Source organism: Anser cygnoides, chromosome 9 (genome assembly GCF_040182565.1).
Source record: "Anser cygnoides isolate HZ-2024a breed goose chromosome 9, Taihu_goose_T2T_genome, whole genome shotgun sequence".
In the NCBI taxonomy this organism is placed as follows: Eukaryota; Metazoa; Chordata; class Aves; order Anseriformes; family Anatidae; genus Anser; species Anser cygnoides.
This window is the reverse complement of record NC_089881.1, coordinates 13,192,449-13,211,720: the sequence shown is the minus strand read 5'-3', so window position 1 is coordinate 13,211,720 and position 19,272 is coordinate 13,192,449. Positions and strand designations below refer to the sequence as shown.

Sequence of the window (19,272 nt, the reverse complement as noted above, 5' to 3'; positions counted from 1 at the left end):
CTGTTGTGAAAATGAGTAGCTTAATTTAAAGAAATGGTTATCTGGAGGGAGAGAGAACAGAAGGTGATGTCTGCTTTTTAATGAAAAAGAAAACTCCAAATAAATGCTGAAACAAATGGCAAGGTCTTTAGACTGACAATGAATAATAGAGCAGCTAGGAAAAGCAATTGTGTGCTTCCATTCTTAAGAAAGCCATTTCTTCTGGCAACCAAGCATCCCAACCAGAGACTGAAGTCTTATTGTAGTAGGAAATGAGTTGTTCTGCTAACTTCATGCATGCACTGAATTGGCTTCAAAGCTTCTACAACAAAGCTATTTTAAAAGAAGCACCAAGTTGCACGTGACATTCGTTAATATGCCTCACAGCATTCAGCAGTGTTGATAGTGACAAAATGCACACAATGTACAGAGTTTAAGTATAGATTTAAATATCTTATGTTTGGTTCTCAGTTGATTATGTTGGTGTTAGACAAATATTACCTGAAAGGACACACGTACATTAACTATCAATATAAGCTAGCAACCAGACTGGTAGATGTAGCATGCCGAGACTTGGCTGATTTGTGTACTGAACTTTATTGGGAAACAACAGTGCTGTTTTTTCTCTTGTGAGAAGTGATTGCACTGTGCGATGGCAGCAAAAGTCACAAAAATCTGATCGCAAAGTAAAAGTCTCTGTATTATAAACTACTGTCATTCTTCCTTCTTTTTCCTCAAACACAAAGAAAATATATTTTTAATTTAGTAAGAAACAGTGATTAAGTAAGATTCTGATTTCCTTTGGTGGGAAAGCATAGGATATGCCATAACTTTCAGTGTATCAGATGAATGAGAGGCAATCCACACAGTAATGCAGCCCACCTGCTGAAGAGGTAACAATGAGACCATTCACTAAAAAAGCACCAGTAATTAATGCTAGAGTTATACAGGGTTGTTGGGCAGTTAGTGGCCTGGTGTAAATAAGTATAGTGCTAATGGTACCCTAATTTACACCCATGTTATACAGCATTTAAAGCTATTTAAAGTATAAGCATTATTTTTTATATTTTTTCCTGTCAAAGAAGAGATTCCTTTCAGTCCTACGATGTGTAAGCAGTGGTTTAAACATTTCCTGAGAGAGGAACAGTGAGGTCAGCATTTCTTGTTGTAAACTGTTGTTCTGTTGAAAGTAATTGCAGTTTTCATGATAAAATGTTGTATGTATTATATAAAATGTATTGAGCAATGGTGTAGTTAAGGATATACCAGGGATTTCCACTGTAAAAACCAACTGCCTATTCTGAAGACTTTAATATAGTTGTAAAAGCTGATTATACATTGGAGTGTGAGTGTAAAGATCTTGGAGAAAGAGCTCTTTAGCACACATTAAAGATATCTCTATATAATGGCTTATAAACATCTTCCCTCAAAACCTGACAATATTGAAGGGAGATGATGAAGAGCTACTCAAAAATCCATTTAACTGATAAGCTGAACGCTCCTAATAACTGAATTTCAAGCATCACAGTGAAATAAGTGAAAACAGTCTGAAGCAAAGAGTCTCGGCTGTAGGAAATCCAGCCCTTTCAGAACGTTTTCTAGACACAGTGAGTTCTTCAGAGCTCATTTAATACTGATAATGTCAGCCCTTTAGGTACACCCAGTGAGCACCGGCTGCCTGTCTCTCTGGTGCCAGGTGCCACAGGAACAGAGCCCGTCAGTCAGAGAGCTTGCCAAGGGGACACCCGTCGGTCTGCATTCTGGACAGGAGCTGTCACCTGCTGCCTGCTGGGTGAGTGCATGATGCTGAGGCTCTGTCTATACCTGCAGAGAGGTTGGACCTATGCATGCTGTGCTGGATCTAAATGCAGAGGAGCCTGTGCTGCTGGCTGGGGGAGGGCAAGTTCCTGCCTAGACATGGGTGTTGGGTAGGCACGGCCAGAGAGGTAGTAAGATCTGCTGGGAGAATGAGCTTAGTCGTTTCCACACAGCTCAACACAGTTAAACTGCATCCAAACCAAGGCTGAGGAGCCACCACAAAACTTCAACTTTTTTTTTTTTCCCCTCTCTTGATCCTTCACTAACTTGGGGATCTCTGGAATGTATATACTCCATCTCATGCAGAAAAGATGTCCTAAGTCCTACACAGCCACAGATTATACACTTGGGGTGCTCTTATGCTCTCATCTTTGCACCTGAGGTCCTAAGACTTAGAGGATACAAGCAAAACTCATTACGAGATGTTTATGGAAGGATGACTGTTGGCAACACAACAAAAACTTGGGTATATGGGAGAGTAAGCACCCTGCAGTGAGGTATACAGAACAGGTGTCACAGCTAGCACTCAAGTACAGTGGACTTTTTCTAAAACAAGAAGCATCATGCTCAGTACAGGTTAGTCCTGTCTGGCTCTTGCTATGAAAGTAAAACACTACTTCAATCCTGGAATAGATGCTAGAGCTTGTGAGCAAATATATGCCAGTCTCAACCTGAAATGCTGGTTCAGAAGGGCCCATCTCTCTTCCAAATAAAGAAAAGGACAGAACTTAAATGAAGGGGGAAAACAAAACAAAACAAAACAAACAAACAAAAAAAAAGGAAACTGGAAGTTAGTAAGAAGAGCTTTTTGTGAAGCTAAAGGGAAGAAAGATTACAGTTTTAGATTCAAGGTTTTCTTGGTTCTCCAGTGAAGACAGCAATTAGAGGTAAATGTATGTATGGGAATTCGGTGCATTTAGCTTATCTAAAAGAAGAAGGGGAGAACTGTTTAATGGACAGTGTCTTCGTGGAGGGGGAAACCATCTAGTAAAGATTTCTTTAAAGCAGCAAAGAAGGACATAGTGAAAACCAATTGCTGCAAGCTAACACTAGACAAATTTAAATTAAAAGTTGAGTGTGTGTTTTTGACAGGTGGGGACAGCTCACGGCTGAGAAACATTGCTAAGGACATTGGTGTTTGTGTTTCTTATGGATGTGCTGCATTCAAATGCAAAATTTTGGATTTAAAACAGACCTAACTGGTGATTGCTAGATCCAGTACAAGGCAGGAACTACAACTGGGTGGAAGGAGCAGAAACCACCGTTGGGTTGCACTAAACGCAAAGTGAAATTGCAGCCTTAAAATGGCCACACAAGGCGTGTGTCTGTCTGTCTGTCTCTGACCCCTGTGCACCAAGGGTTGCAGCTTCCCCAGGAAACCATAAAGCACTTTCTTTCTAACCACATCATACAGCATCCTCCTTGCTTTCTCCCTCAGAGATTTTTTGCAGTAGCTATGATTTGCTGCTCAACAATTCAATTTCAGAACATGAAGAGAAAACCCAGCAGAGTACAGATTAGGACAGCAGCTGAACGGGGCAGGGCGAACCTCAAGGGAGGGACAGTTCCCATCCAAAATGCTCTACATTTCTTAAACTCTTGGATTTACTGTCTGGAGATAACACAGCCTGGGATAAGCTGTCACACTGCAGAGAAAGGGATGTTCCTGCAGTGAAGGCAGCATCAGCACCCTGCTTCCACCCTGCAGCGCGGCGCAGTCGCCTGCGGCTCTTTCCATAGCCAGCCTAGTAGGTACTGTCCGAGTTCGGGGATGCTCAGTATGAGCCCAAGGAGTCCCTGTAACCTGCGGGATCAGAGCCTGAGATTGGATGTGCTGTAATCTGACGCATTTTTCAGAATGAGGGGCTCTGCTTGGCCACAGGGCTGAGCTCTGTGCTCGCAGGAGTTTGAATTTGCCAGTTAATCCCAGGTTCTGCATCAGCATCTTTTTGCCCCTGCCTCTTTAAGGGCTGGCCATCGGAGCCCAATTTGCATATATGGTTGGCATAATTATGTATTCAAATTAGACATTCTCCTTTAACTTCCTTGAATATCTAGCTAGCCCATTAGAGAGATTTAGGGGTGCCTCGCAGTCAGTGAAGGTGACTTGAACTAGCTTATTCCACATCACACGAGTGCACGTAGGTCATTTCAGCTGGCTCCTGACCACCAGGAATGTCTTGAACTATTTCAGGTCTGTTTTCAGCTTGTTTCTGATGGCTCAGGGCCAACATATCTGTATATAACTGTATATCCATTTCCATTTATATAAAAATCATTTTTAATCGAGGCTTACAATGCATTTCAAATATTTAGAAGAGAAGGGAAAGTACAAGTTTCTTTGCAGTGAGGAGCACTGACTCTTCCTTGAAAACTGAGCAGCTTGATAATTTTCAATACCAGTTATCTTCAACACCGGAGTTTGGCGGAACGTGATCGAATTAGGCCTAAGGGTTTTAATTCCATTTTGAGAGCATGCTGGAAGAAGGAGTCAGCAAGCACAAAGACAGACACCGTACTTGCCATGTAAGAACTTGGGAACGGAAGGGATAAGGTCAGGAGAAGGAGCAGCATCCCGGTGTTCATGACAGGAAACAGAGTGGCAAGCAGAAGGCCTGGCCCAGAGCCCCCTCAAAGCATGCAGCAGAGCCAGGCCGGGGCCAGCACAGCCTCCGTATAAATGCGGAAGGCTGCAGGCAGTGCCTGGTGGGAAGCACGCTCTGGTCAGGCTGAGGGTGAGGTGGATTTTTCTCATCCTAGCCCACTATTTCAACAAAGTCCTTTACTGTCAAGCTAACCCAGTACATTTAAAAAAAAAAAACTGTGACTGTTCTATCCTGGCGGTGGGATTTGGGCATCGGCAGTAAATGGAAATGAGCTTTCTCTTCCATGGAGTTGAAGTCCACCCAACCAAAAACAACACCAGAGGAGTTGCTGATATGTATGTGCTTAACTTGGCGCACCATTAGACTTCAGCTACTTGCATTGTATCTTTTTTCTTGTTTGCTTTTAATTACTGTGTTACTTATGTTATTAGGGGAATCTGACAATGTTTTATTTCATCAAGATCTTTCACTTAACTCGCTCTCAGTTTCTGTAGTTCATATCTCTGATGGTTCAAGAATGAGTTACAAATAGCATCATTGTTAGTGAATGCAATAACAAGGTATTATTTGCATTAATATCGGTTGTACGCCTGTACTCTGGGAGAGAAAACCTTAAACACCAGAAAATTCTCCTGTTTGTTTCTTTTCATTAATTAGGTTCTTATGGAAGTGCATTTAGGGCAAACAGGAACCGATGATCTTTGTGGTGCTTTCACCATACAGATAGAGAGGCGTCACCTCCTTTTACAAAGCTGTTCGGCGATCACCACTAATGTGTTTTAAATGAAAGCATAGCAACAACAACAGAGATGACTTTCTTGTCACTGAATAGGTTTGAACAGTAAGTTTGAGTGATAAAAGTTTTGCGTTGCTGTCCTGGTTCCAGTTAGGACAGAGTTAATTTTCCCTCATAGTAGCTGGTAGGGTGCTATGTTTTGGATTAGGATGAGAAGAGCGCTGATAACATGCTGATGTTTTAATTGTTGCAGAACAGTGTTTACACCAGGCCAAGGACTTTTCGGCTTCTCGCTCTGTCCTGCCAGCGAGCAGGCTGGGGGTGCAGCAGGAGCTGGGAGGGGACAGACCCAGGACAGCTGACCCAAACTGGCCAAAGGGGTATTCCATACCATCTGACGTCATGCTAAACAATATATAGGGGTGGCTGGCCGGGGCGGGGGGCCGGCTGCTCGGGGATAGGCTGGGCATCGGTCAGCGGGTGGTGAGCAATTGCATTGTGCATCACTTGTTTTCTTACACATTATTATTATTAATACTATTATCATTATCACTATTATTACTATTATTGTTATTATTATATTCCTGTCTTAATAAACTGTCTTTATCTCAACTCACCGGCTTCACTTTCCCGTTTCTCTCCCCGATCCCAGAGAGGGAGGGGGGAGGGTGAGCGAACGGCTGTGTGGTGTTTAGCTGCCAGCCGGGTTAAACCACAACAGTTGCTAATGGACTTGGGTGAGATCGAGTCTTGAGCAGTCCCAAAGAGTAAACTCACCTGTGCTTCAGGGTTAGAGCTCTGCTGATAGGAACTCAGTAACTCGAGGCACACGGAGAGGGAGCCATGTGCAGGAGGAGAGACCCTCACCTCCCTTTCAGGACCCGGGTCTCCAGGGTTCCCATTTCTCTCCCTGCTTCTTCTGCATCCCCCTGTTACACCCTTCCCAGGGACAGGACTGGCACAACTCCTTATGCCCAGAGAAGGAAAAATTAAACCTTATGAAAAGACTGCAGCAAACTTCAGAAAGACAATAAGATACATTTCTCTCTAATGTGTTGTAAGCATCTTGCTTTAAGAACATGCATTGTGGGGAGCTGTAAATTCAGGTCTTGGCTGTGCATCCTGGCTGGTAGGGCCCAGGGACAGTTTGGAGCCCACTTGACTCAAGTCAGGCTGCCAGCTCAGACTGCAGAATTGGACATGTGCTGAACAAAATGTGGGGGAGAATGAAAAAGTACCCATCTTTCTCTTGAGGATCAAAGCACAGTGAAAATGCACTTCCATAGAAAGTAACAGAGTAAGATTAATTTTACATGCTACAGCTATGATTGTCCAAGTGTTACAGGGAAGACAGGATAAATTCAGGCAGACAAGGTTTCATTAATTGAGGGAATTTCTAAGCTAATTTACAGGTGTTCAGGGACCTGACCTATTTCAATCTGAATAATATCTGATGACAGAGTTCGATATCCACAAACATTCTATTTAAAGAGAGGGGAGAATGTTTTGAGTTGGGTTTTCTTAATTAGTATTCCACAAATATGCCATGGTTTTGCTAAGCCCAGCTAACACTTATTTCCTTATGAGATTTAAACTTAAAAGAAGTGTATTTCACTTTGCTCTATGTAAAAGAGAAAAATAAATTCCTGTACTGCGTCTGCATGTTGGCTTAGGTTTTTATCTGAAATAAGGAAAACAAAACTAAAATTGTCAGCTACATTTTACACATTTGCATTGACAATCAGACTCTAATTTCCAGTTTCACTTGTGTAATGAACAACTACCTTGGCCGTTAACTTTATCTAAAGTGGATGTTAATTGGCACTAAATTACAGTTCCTAAGGTGCCTAAATACTGTACCCCCCTGAATACGAACAGTCACCCGCCATTCATGGTATTGCTAAGAGGGAAACAATGAGTAAAAGGAAGAAAAGAAGCTAGGGAAGACAATTCACCACCAGCTCTGGTGTTCCAGTTAATCACTGTTACTTGAAGTTATATGCTGAGTTTTAAAACGTTGACTACAATTTTTAACTTTTTTTTTTTTAGCCTACTTAGAAAGAAAGAATCTCATGCCCTTTGGGGAATCAGTTAATATTAATGCTATTGTGCCTTGACGTCAAAATTGAGTGAGTAGGTAACAAAGAAATGTGTTTGACTCACAAGTTCCTTTAAGAGAGGTGAGCAGTGGAAGATGTGGGTTAATTCAGCTGTTTCCAATTCACTTTTCTCTTCAGTTAATACCAAATATTATGCTTGCCTAAGGTGACAGTGGCACCAAGCAGTTATCTCCTGGTAACTCTTGTTTGTATTTCATTACAGTCTTGAGTTCCCAACAAAGATAGTGCTGCTGGTCCTGCCTGCTGTGCAAATACGTGGATGAGGAAAGCTCCTGTCTCTGGGATGTTTGCAGTCTTCTAGATGTAATCAGAAGGTAATGCACTGACTTCGTAGATCTCTGTAATCAGCTTTATATAGTGGGGAAGTTACTTTAAATGTGTAGTCTCTCACTGAAAACCAGGCGTAACCTTTTGTATGGTACTGCCTGGCAGAGCCATCTTTCTGTTAATAATTTAGATTCCCTGCTGACTGTTTTCCAACCATTTCCATCTCTCTGCTCTGGGTTCTCTTGGCTGTAAAGGGAATACAGTATTTCTCACTGTCTGACCCAAAATCTTGCCATAAATCTTCCTCAGAGGATAGGGACTCAGCATATACCAACCTTTAGAAGTAAATTTGTGCTAATGGCAACCCTGCTGCTAACAGACAGAGAAGTAGTAAAATTGATAGGTAGACAGCCCCAAACATGTCATCAGATTAATAACAGATATCCACTATGCAAAACAATACAAACAGGTTCGTGAGAATAGCTTCTGCTCTCTGTAGGATAATTTAAGAAATTGTTAAGCATAGCCAGCTCCTGTGAATGGCGTTTCTCCATCTCCTGGCAAAACATGTGCAATCATGCCCAGTTCTCATACACTGTATCACAGACAGTATATGTGACTATGACTGGGAAATATAGTTTCTGTGAAGTTAGCTAGATACCACAGCTCTCCCCAGATCTTGGCATTTGTAAAATATTAAGATTATAAAGAATAGTGACTTTGTTTTGCACAAGAGATGAAAGTTAAGATCTCCCATGCCATCTTTACTGGTGAAGAGTTCATTCTCACAAAGGCTAATAATCTTATTTAGTTCCTTGACTCCACTGTGAAGATTTGCAACTTCTTTAATCTTTTCAGGATCAGCAAGCCAGCCAGAGGCTAAATAAGCACTGACAGCTGTTAGGCACTATTAGATGTGTTAATCAAATTTTGTAACTGTTTAGAAACTTCAACATTAGCAGAACAAGGTAGTTAGTACCTTTTTTTCACCAGATTTATCCAGAACTCTGTATTCTGCACATTTTTTTCTACACAATTTTTCAGAAGTAACTTGAAATCTTTATCCTCCTGTTTCTTACACAATCATAAAAAAGACTAGGTTGGAAGGGACCTCATCTACTCCAGCCTTCTGTCAAAGGCTAGGCCTACACTAGGGATGCTAGCTATCAGCTCTCCTTTTGACACTGCAGGTACATATGGAGAATCAAGGGAGGGACATCCATAGAAAACGAGGCTGGACTGCACAGTTAAGCAGATTCAGTACACTGCGGCAACTGCAATGAATGTATCCGCAGTACCTGCGCATACTTGGTGAGTCCAATTGCAGCATGCTGCCATTAATTTAGACTCCAATACCCCACCTTAGTAATTCAGGTCAAGCTAGCAAAGGAACCAATAGCTTTATAAGCTGACACAAAATCTCTGCAGTGGTTATTGCCAAGGTAACAGCCACATGGAAGATTTTTAGAAAATGGACATTCATTTTGGGAACTTGTGCTTAAACTTTTAGCCCTAATGCAAGCACAGCTGGCATGATTATCTATTTGCATTAGTCTCCAAGTCCATGTATGATATTTATGAAAGTGACTGCACCCATCATTAAGTGTATGTTTTACAACTCAGTGTGCTAACAGTCAAACTTCTTGTAGGAAAAGGTCATTACTGCAGCCTTTTCCTTCCAGGTAGCATGTCCATCATCTCCTGCACCCCAAAACTGTTGCCTTCTGTGATCCTTTTCTCTTGCCACGTTTTGATCCTTACCCCTCCCAGTGCTTTTGGGCTGTGTCTGTTGCCTTGGTCCTCATGTTATTCCCAAACTCCCCTACAGGTCCTGCAGCACTCTAGGGAACCAAGAGTAACTGGCCTGGCTGGAACTGAGTGCAAAAAGAGTGAGAATGACAAATCCCTTTATTCATGCAACATCTCCTACAACAGTAGGTGTAAAAACAGTTCTTGGATTTAGGACATAGCAGAAATTAATATCATGGGCTCCGGCCAGAAAAATGTACTCTAGGCAGGCATGGTGTCTAATGGGTTTAGAAGGAGCATGCTATGCATATGCAGATACATCAGTGGGCCAAGTCCCTTCTGCTGTAACTGCTGCTTTCAAAAACTAATGAGACAAAAATGCTAATTTCACAACCCATCTCCTGGAGTCCTCAAAGAGCTCCCTGTCCCTTGGGATTTGGGAGTGAATCGAGTGCACCCTCAGTAAGTTTGCAGACGACACCAAGTTAGGTGCATGTGTCGATTTGCTCGAGGGTAGGAAGGCTGTGCAGGAGGATCTGGATAGGCTGGACCAATGGGCTGGGGCCAACTGTATGAGGTTCAACAAGGCCAAGTGCTGGGTCCTGCATCTGGGGCGCAACAACCCCAAGCAGCGCTACAGGCTGGGAGATGAGTGGCTGGAAAGCTGCCTGGCAGAGAAGGACCTGGGAGTATTGGTTGATAGTCGGCTGAACATGAGCCAGCAGTGTGCTCAGGTGGCCCAGGAAGCTTGCATAAGAAACAGTGTGGCCAGCAGGTCTAGGGAAGTGATTGTCCCCCTGTACTCAACTCTGGTGAGGCCGCACCTCGAGTACTGTGTTCAGTTTTGGGCCCCTCGCTACAGGAAGGACATGGAGGTGCTCGAGCGAGTCCAAAGAAGGGCAACGAAGCTGGTGAGGGGTCTGGAGAACAAGTCTTATGAGGAGCGGCTGAGGGAGCTGGGATTGTTCAGCCTGGAGAAGAGGAGGCTCAGGGGTGACCTTATGGCACTCTACAGGTACCTTAAAGGAGGCTGTAGCGAGGTGGGGGTTGGTCTATTCTCCCACGTGCCTGGTGACAGGACGAGGGGGAATGGGCTAAAGTTGCGCCAGGGGAGGTTTAGGTTGGATGTTAGGAAGAACTTCTTTACTGAAAGGGTTGTTAGGCATTGGAATGGGCTGCCCAGGGAAGTGGTTGAGTCGCCATCCCTGGAGGTCTTTAAGAGATGTTTAGATGTAGAGCTTAGTGATATGGTTTAGTGGAGGACTTGTTAGTGTTAGGTCAGAGGTTGGAGTAGGTGATCTTGGAGGTCTCTTCCAACCTAGAGGATTCTGTGATTTGAGATTTAAGGTTGGACTGCTGTGGAAGTGTACATGTTTGGCTGGGGGCAGGGAAGAACAAAGACAGTGCTTACCGTGGGTGACTGCTATTTGTGACAAAACCAGGTCCTCTCTGTGTTTTCTGGGTGTCCCCAGGCAGGTGGAGCACAAGGAGCCTGGGCCCCAAGGTGCCTCTGTAATCTGATTGCTCTGCACTGAGGGAACTGCACCAAAGACCCCCCAGCCCTGTCACTTGGACAGCTCAGTGTACTGATGGGGGAGGTGCTGGGGGCTTGTGGACAAAGCCTCCAACTGATCTGGCACACTAATGAGCCTCCAGCAAGTCAGCAAAACTCATCTTCTGCTGTCTCTGCCTGGTCCCTCATTACAATCACATCAAGTCAGATTTTCTCAGGGCCACCAGCCTTCCTCAAAGTCCCACCCCTCACATAGCTGTTGCTCTGGCTTCAGGAAATGAGAGCAAGACAGCAAGCCAGTCTGTCAAATGATCCCAGCAAAACTGAGATTTCCTCTGGGCAATGACTCTAAAGTAGTCATATTTTTATAGCAGGCATCACAAAAAGGAGTAAAGTGAAATACCTGTTTATTCCTACGCCATCTCAAGGAACATTAAATGTGAAATCAGATCTTGGGGTTAAAACCTGGTCGTTGCTGCTTGTTCCACTGTCACTTGTCAGTTTGCAGCTGTTCCCACAGGATTGCTGTGCCTCGCTGTGTCAGTTTTGCTGTGCACCTTGTCAGCTTCACAATAAGGAGCAAGGGGGAAAATTGGCAACAGGCGCACGGGGATCAGAGGTGGAATAAATTGAGAAGGAGTGGTAGAAAAAACACCAAGGTCTTGGAGCTCAGGAGCCCTGAAAACCAACACAGAATTAAAGCTGTATTTGGCGTGCAGTTTAAACTGCACAAGTTCTGAGACATCAGGTGTTGTTCTAAATTATAGCAAAAGGCAAAGAATTTGTGAACATTGCTAACCAAAGGGATAAGATGAGAGATGGTACTAGACTGTAGCAAAGGGAAGCAGGAAGAGACAGAAATGAAGGTAATCAATTACAAGATTACAATTTTTCAGTCAGCTGCACTGGTTAGTACTAGAACAGAAGCTGTGGAAAGCCGTGAGGTTTTGCAGAATAACTGCTGTGTGTCTACCTGTGGCTGCAGAGACATGGGAGTGAGTTTGGGGTACACAGTTTAAGCTATACTCATACAAACTAGGCTCATACTCAGTACAGCCGTGCAGAAACCTTGGCAAGCAATGTGCTGCTGCACCTATTTCCCGCATGGGTCAGCTGCAGTTAGAGCATCACTCCTGGTGAAAGTGTGGGAGAGGTTTGGGCTGTACATTAAACAGGGGAAAAGGTTAGCAGCCTTCTGACTAGGAAAAAGCAGTAGCCATACATTTCAGAAAAAAAATCTCATCTAATCCCTACTTCCAAAGTTAGTGGTTGTTATTCAGTGTGTTAGATGTGGAAAGAGTAACATTTTGGGGCAGAAGGGATTCTGTAGCCCAACATATTACAAAGCTCTGGCCATTTTGCTGGAAGATCCTAGCATTGATATCCCAGCATCTGTTAGAACTGATGTATTTTTAGATGTACATATGTTATGGATTTTAAGACTTCAAGAAATGGAAACTGCAACACATCCCTGAATGGGCTGCTCGCAGAGCTCCTTCCACGTGGTGGTTTAAAAAAAAAAAAAAAAAAGGATCTCATCTCACCTGTATTACTCCTATTCAAAGATTTTTGTTATGCCTTTCTCTCCCAGATAATGAAGATGTCTGGTTTGAGAAATTTCCTTCCCACAAACACATTTAGCACTAAACTTGCTCTTAAAGAGTCTCAGGGATACAGACTTTTAGCAACCTGGTCCAGTGGAAGGTGTCCCTGCCCATGGCAGGGGGGTTGGACTTAGATGATCTTTAAAATCCCTTCCAATACAAAGCATTCTGATTCCCATCTATAAGGGTTGGTTTACATATCCCACTGTAGGATTCTTTTCTTAACAGTTGTTTATCAATCATTTTGTCGAACTGGAACCAGTTAGGTTGATTTTCCAGTCAGGGTTATTTTCTAAGCTAAATGAATGCTTATGGCTGCATTATTTATTTATTTATTTATTGTAATTTTCAGCCAAAATTATTCAGTCATTTGCAAGAATAAGCAGAGGGAAGCACATCTTTTGGTTTGTTTGTTTCTAATGTTTAAAGAAAAAGAAGCTTTGACAACCATAGGTGTATCTTTGGTGTGGAAATAAATTCCATGATGTTTTGAAGTGCTCTGATACCATCTTGCCATTAAAAAAAAAAAAAAAGTTCTGCCTTCAAAGCTGGGCTTGGTGAATGTACAGCATGCAACGCAGAGTTTTGGGGGCCTTGCTGAGAGGAACAGGGTTAAACCAAAATGTCGAATAACTACCCAATGCTTATGCACTGTCTATTTTATGCCCCAGCTGAAGTAGATGATTAATGCACCAAATACATATATCTAAAGGCTATGTCCAAATGTTTAGCAGAGTTCATAGGTGTAACAATTCTGTTCTTCTTATTTTTGACCCTTTAAACAGAGCTGTTTCCATGCTGTGTTGCATGTGGTGAGCCAAAGGCCTACTTGCTGTGGTGCCACAGCAGGCACCCGGTCTGCAAGTCACCGCTGCAGCTTTTCTGCGGAGCACAGGCTCCGCCAGCGGCCTTCTCTGAAGGATGCCATGACATTACAGGAATAGTTCCTCTGCAATTGCTGTTGTTCTCATGGTATGGTTTATTGGCAAACACAACATGTATTTGAGGCCTGTTCCCGCTGCCAAGGGTTTTTAAGATGTGCTGAGCACCCCTGTCTCGCTGCGTTCAGCTGGAGCTGACAGCTTCAAATACCTTGCAAGAGTAAGCACTTGACATGTAAGAAAAGTGAAGCAATCAGCATTTTATGCATGTCAGGATGTGATCCTGCTTGTTTTACTTCACTCTCCAATCGGCTTTCTCTCCGAAAAACAGCTCTTGTGCTTAATAAAGTCCATGCCTTTAACCAAAAGGCAGCGGATTTAATTATAGACTGGTTATGAGCAGGCTTTTGCATGAAAAAGTTTTCACTTTAGCTGTGTGCCTAGCACGTTAAATTTTAGATGAATCAAATAAGATTTTCTTTTGTATTCATGTAAAATATGCACCATCAGTTCCATGCAGGAACCATGCACTCTAAAAATGTGGGTTCCTCACACACTTTCTTACAGAGATGTGCTCTTAATGCCAGGTAGGAGTCACAGCCGCAGAGCACCTGTGTGCATTTACATGGCTGTGTGGCTGACAGGATTTGCCTGATGGTTAGCGGGCAGAAATGAGCATCGAAATCTTTCCTAAATCTGTTCCCATGAGGCTTCACTGGCCCCTGGGTGGCTGAGGCCCACCCAGCAGCAGAACGTTCTAGAACCATTTGGAACCGGCCAGGACCAGCTGTGTCCTACGGGCCGCGCCACACCCTCCTCACACAGAGCCTCACGGGCTGCCTGCTGACACACACAGCCAACAAGAGGAAGCTGACACCCTGGTACAAATTCCCAACCAGCAGGACTTCGCAGCCTCCTGGGAGAGGTTCCTGGGGCCAGGAGCACCCACCTGCACACCTTGGGGCCAGGTCAGCATGGCACTGCCCCCCTCACAGCCCCTGAGGCGCAGAGGCAGCCCCACACAGGGCCGGGGAGCCGCACTGATGCACCCCATCGCCTCAGCTCGCTGCGGGCTGGCTGAGAAGGAGGTGGTGCTTGGCCGAGCAGCAACGGGTTGTAACAGCCTTCGGGAGTGCTCCCAACATTTCTTTGCTGGCTGAACTCCATTTAAATTGTGTTAATGCAGCACAGACTTGTGTGTGTTATCTGCTGATGAGATGTGAATGATGCAATATTGATAGAGAGGGACGAAAGGGATGACTGTCTGACATGGAAATGTGAGGAGACGTTTTACCCTAAATCACATGATCTGTTCTTAAGACAAATGCATTGTGTCTGACAACATGGAAGTGTTACACTGACATCCAACACACCATTTCTTTCTGTGGAAGCATTAATGTTGGAAATAGACCCCTGTGATCAGTGAAAAATGTATTGAGTTTAATTCCTCTTGGCACTGGAGAATCGTTTATATTGTCCCACCATGGCAAGTCTGTGATAGCAACCTTGGTTATGAGTAGAGAGCATTTTATTATTTATCATATTTAAGCATGCTCTTCTCTGAAGAAGTACTGCTTTTAATGATAGATATTTGGTGATGTGAATATAAAATACGTCACAATTTCTGTTATCTTTTTAATTTTACGGATGGCACAGCTTAAAACCGGGAACATCAAATAAAATAACTACTGCTGAAGGTGAATAAAAGTTGGCAGGTATGGCAGTTTAAAATAGTCCTATTTTCACCCTAAATATAGGCTGGTTTAATTGAAATCTAGTGGTAGCTATGAGACAGCTGCTATATCAAAGACCAGTGACAGCCTGCTGAGGTTAAAAGAATACAGGCTGCCTGTATCTCTGCTGAGATAAAGTGGCATCACAGAGAGCAGAGCAATAGATAGATTGATGAAAAGTTGAGTTCTTTAAAACACTGATTTGTAAAGCCTTTATGCAGTTTTATTTATAGTTTGTTTGTCTCTGTCCTCCTATTAGAATAGGTTTCTGCCCAAAATCAGAAGTGTGATGCAAATCCTTAGTTGCTCTTAACTGCTTTAGCCCAGCAGGAAAAGAAGCCACAGATACAAGTAAGTCAGCTGTCCTCTCAGAAATTCTGCTGTTTAGGAACAATAATAGAAGAATTTCAACTTCTTCCTATTAGAGATTTTCTTACAAATGGGTATTTCAGCTCCATGAGGTCAGCCTTCAAATGTCACGTGGTTTAGGGTAGAACCCTTAGTACATTGAAGCACAATCCTATGCTTGTGAACAATAAACTGTGTGATCTAACATAGCGACCCTCCTCCCTAGCAGTGCGGTGAGTACCCCACTAACTGACCCCAGTAACCAGTAGGACCATGTGCAAAGAGACCAGAGATTTAATTCTAGGAAGCAGTTGTCTCTGCTTGTTGCAGGTGAAAAGTGAGCATTTCTTATTATGCTGCTGCTTTCAATATTCTCTAATTAACAAGTACTACTTTTAATTTCCACGCTTCCTGGTTATTACTATTTTTTCAACCTCATACAGTCTAAACCCCGAACTTTCAGACTTATCCTCCCTGGCAGCTATTGCCATTCTTTTTGCTTTCTACTTCTTAATTAATATTTGCCATGTTCTTACTAAGGTAAGTCTGTACTTTTTCATTATATGAAATTAGAAGTAGATGAGCTTAGTTTCCAACTAAGAGAAGCTTTAGAAAGCTATAGGACACCTTCATATCTGGATTTATTTTCTTTTGATTTTGACTCTCAGAAGTGCCCCTAAGATCTTCTATCAACCCTATCAATCAAATGAATCATCGAGTCAGAGATACGGTGTCTTCCATGGCAAGTTCTGTGGTGAGTTCCTGATTTGCTTGATTATTGCACAAAACCAACACCTCTTCATGGCTATGGGTTACTGCTGAATGAATACAAAATAAGGTGATTGAAAGTTCATGCACCTCAGTATTTGTGATCGCCGTCAGGAAGATGTGAATTCAATTCCTTTTCTTGGCCTCATAGGCTCCCTGAACTGGCAGAATCAGAAGAAGCATTAGAAAGGCAAAGCAATCTGCCTAAGCAGGAGATAGAGCATCCTAACAGCAGTCCATCTGGCTGAGTAAAGAGCAAAATAGGTGGGCAAGGAAAGCAGGAAGAGAGCTTTCTCTGTGGGAGAAAAGAGAGACAATCCACAGAATTACTGAATGGTTTGCACAGACAGGTCAACAGGTGCCATTGTGATGGATTAATTAAGTATTCTGATATTCTGATATATTGGATATTTATAATGTGTTCTTTGCTGATATCATTATACGTATGTTATACAAACAAAAAGCAGTTTGGGAAGAGGAGCCAAAGATGTTGAGATACCTCAGAGGTTTTCTTGTGCTCATTACTGCCCCGAAGGTATTCCTAAGTATCACACCATGCAAGCTTACTTCTCTCCTCTGGACTGCCATGAAAGTTGAGACGTTCCAGGGAGGCTCCTTGCACACTGCAGGACAGGGCAAAGAGGTGGGAGGCCATCCCAGCAGGACTGTCCCACGTGTGCAGGCTGCCCAGAGCTGAGCTGCTTGACCCCAGGAAACCCGTGTGCTTCTGCTGAGGCACCTAACTGCACAAAGAGCCTCCTCCCTGGCAGTCACCTGATTTCTTAATGCTGTTGTTTATATAACTGTAACTTTAAATGGTTTCAGATAACTGGATTAGTAAGGTTAGACCTGTAAAGTGTATGAGAGTGTGTTAGACTAAGAGGCTGCTTCTGGCAATGACCACTAGTGGACTTAGAGGGTAGGTCGTACAGCAGTGCCTCCACACAGTGGAAGATGGTACAGCAGAGCTTCAGCGGTCTGTGCCTCAGGATCTCTTCAGCCAAGAGTGATATCTGTGTTTAATAGCTATGTAAAATTCCCACTGATGTTTGGGGGAGTTTTGCCTGAGAAAAGAGATTCCAGTCATCCCTACTGAGCAAACAAAGCAATAATTTTGCACGATTTTTCTCTGCATTTGGCCACCTCCAATTCTGCTTTTCTTATACAAAAAGCAACAGTTAAAATCATGACATCAAAAATTCCAAAGCCATATGAACAGAACATTTAATCAAAACCCATAAACAGAGGAAACAAGGACTTTCTCTCATAGACTATGCTGCATCTCTTGAGGAGCAAAGAGTATATTTATTAGGCTTCTTTTTGGAGGGAAGGATTTTCAGCTCCTCAAATAGATAGTTTTGAACAGTTCATTTCACAAAACATGAGGAAGGAAAGATTGGGGGAAAATTGTATTTCTCTGCCTCAAAATTGAGTTATGGACAGAGTGTTTGCCAGCTCATTTTTCTTTCTTGTGTGAAACAGACATTTGTGAGTTGCAGAAAACGAGCAATAGGAAAAAATGTCTAAGCCTGCATAAGGAGGTTAGATAGTTTACCTGTATAATTTATAAGGACTTACAGACACTGCTATGCTTTTATACCTAGGAAGGCCATTGTGGACACACTGCACAGTATTTTCACCTTATGATGAATCAAGCCAGTGGCATGCACAGATGGGTCAACTCTTGTCTGCCTTGAAGAAATGGGAGTGACAGCAGCTGTAAGTGAACCACTTTAAATTTTAACATTCATTTTTGTAATCGAACTTGAGCTATCAGGCAGATGCAAGTAACATATTTTAGTGACTTGGCTCGCAAATAGAGCCCACAACATTTATGAGGACTTAAGAGCTCATTACATGGCCATAAGCACTCTCATTCACGTAATGGAGGGTCACAGGAGTGAAAACAGAGATCTTCTGGAATTATTTTCGTGATGGGTGCTGCATGGGCTGGAATGGTTTGGGGTTATATCTTTGCCAAACTCTCTGTGCAGCTAACTGAACCCAGAAACACGGGGCACCACTTTGAGAAGGACACGGTAAAAGGCAGTGGAATTACAGCATTTGCCCAGGAAAAAGAGTGAATGCTTGAGGGTGGTTTTGAGGCTGTGTGTTGCTTAACTGCCTGCTGGGGTAAACCCACAACAGGATGTCACAATGGAAGGCAGGTTACAACTTTTTATAGGCAAGTACTGTATGGGCTGCTTAACTTGTGTGCTTGTATGTTAAGAGAGTCATGAGAGGGTTTCCTGTTTGCTGCCAGGCTGGAGCTGGGAAGGACAGCCCTTCAGAGATTGCAAATCTATCTGAGATTGCAAAAGATCCATCTCCTTAGCTGTCGACACTATGGATACACAGGTATCCAGTAGAAGTCCTCAGTTAAGCAAATGCATGCAGTTTCTAACAGTTTGTTTTTTTTTTAATGTACCCAATAAGTAAACTCTTACTGGTCAGGTTGCCATACAGTTGCCTTATACTGGGTTATCTTAGAGTTAATGATCCTTGTTAACATGACAAATTCAAGAACCAAGAAAGCACAGAAATGGAAGTAGGCTTGTGAAATACATGGTTGTGTTTTATTATGAAAAACTGTGAGGACAGCAAGAAAAGAGTACAGCGCTTCGTTGCAGGAGCTATTCTTTATTTTCTTAAATTCTGAAGACACGAAGTATGAAAGAATAATTTCTTCTCTTATCAATTGCATGTCCCATTAGGCAAACACTTTGTCTTTTTCAGTTTGAGGAGCTATAGTTATGAAGGCTCGCAGTGCCTAATTGCTTTGGTTTAATAACAAATTCTCATACTAAAGATGTATGGTTTATGTATATTGCATCAACAAATAATATTTGTTAGCTGCTGCTGCACTGGAAGCAAAAGGGAACATAGCACATTAGGCCTCTTGTGTTTTTGTACATCCATTTCTACATCCACTGTTAATATTTTTGGGTTCCTTGGTAAAGGAAAGAAGGCTGTGTTTAATTTGGAATCTGAAAGATGGTCTCTATCAGATTGTAATTATTTTTATATACACTTAATACTTGGAAGAAAAAAATAGCATCCTCTTTTGGGGGGAAAGAAAAAAAAAAGGAATGCTTCGTGGGTTAGCAGTCCTGGAAGGAACTCAAATCCAGAAAATCTAGCCTAGATTTT

At 42.8% G+C, this 19,272-nt stretch overlaps 1 protein-coding gene across 2 annotated transcripts in view; it reads left to right on the top strand.

The window, feature by feature from the left end:
* Positions 1 to 1,676: 1,676 nt before the first annotated feature.
* Positions 1,677 to 19,272, top strand: part of GPC1 (glypican 1) — a 225,237-nt gene continuing 207,641 nt past the window's right edge. Inside the window, exons 1-4 of one of the 2 annotated variants that reach the window (XM_013186100.3) lie at positions 1,677 to 1,771; positions 7,462 to 7,573; positions 16,023 to 16,108; positions 17,727 to 17,841. The gene's annotated coding sequence lies outside the window, so the exon portion shown is untranslated. Of the gene's footprint in view, positions 1,772 to 7,461; positions 7,574 to 14,102; positions 14,242 to 16,022; positions 16,109 to 17,726; positions 17,842 to 19,272 lie in introns of those variants that run through there. The other variant, XM_013186099.3, reaches the window with a different exon arrangement.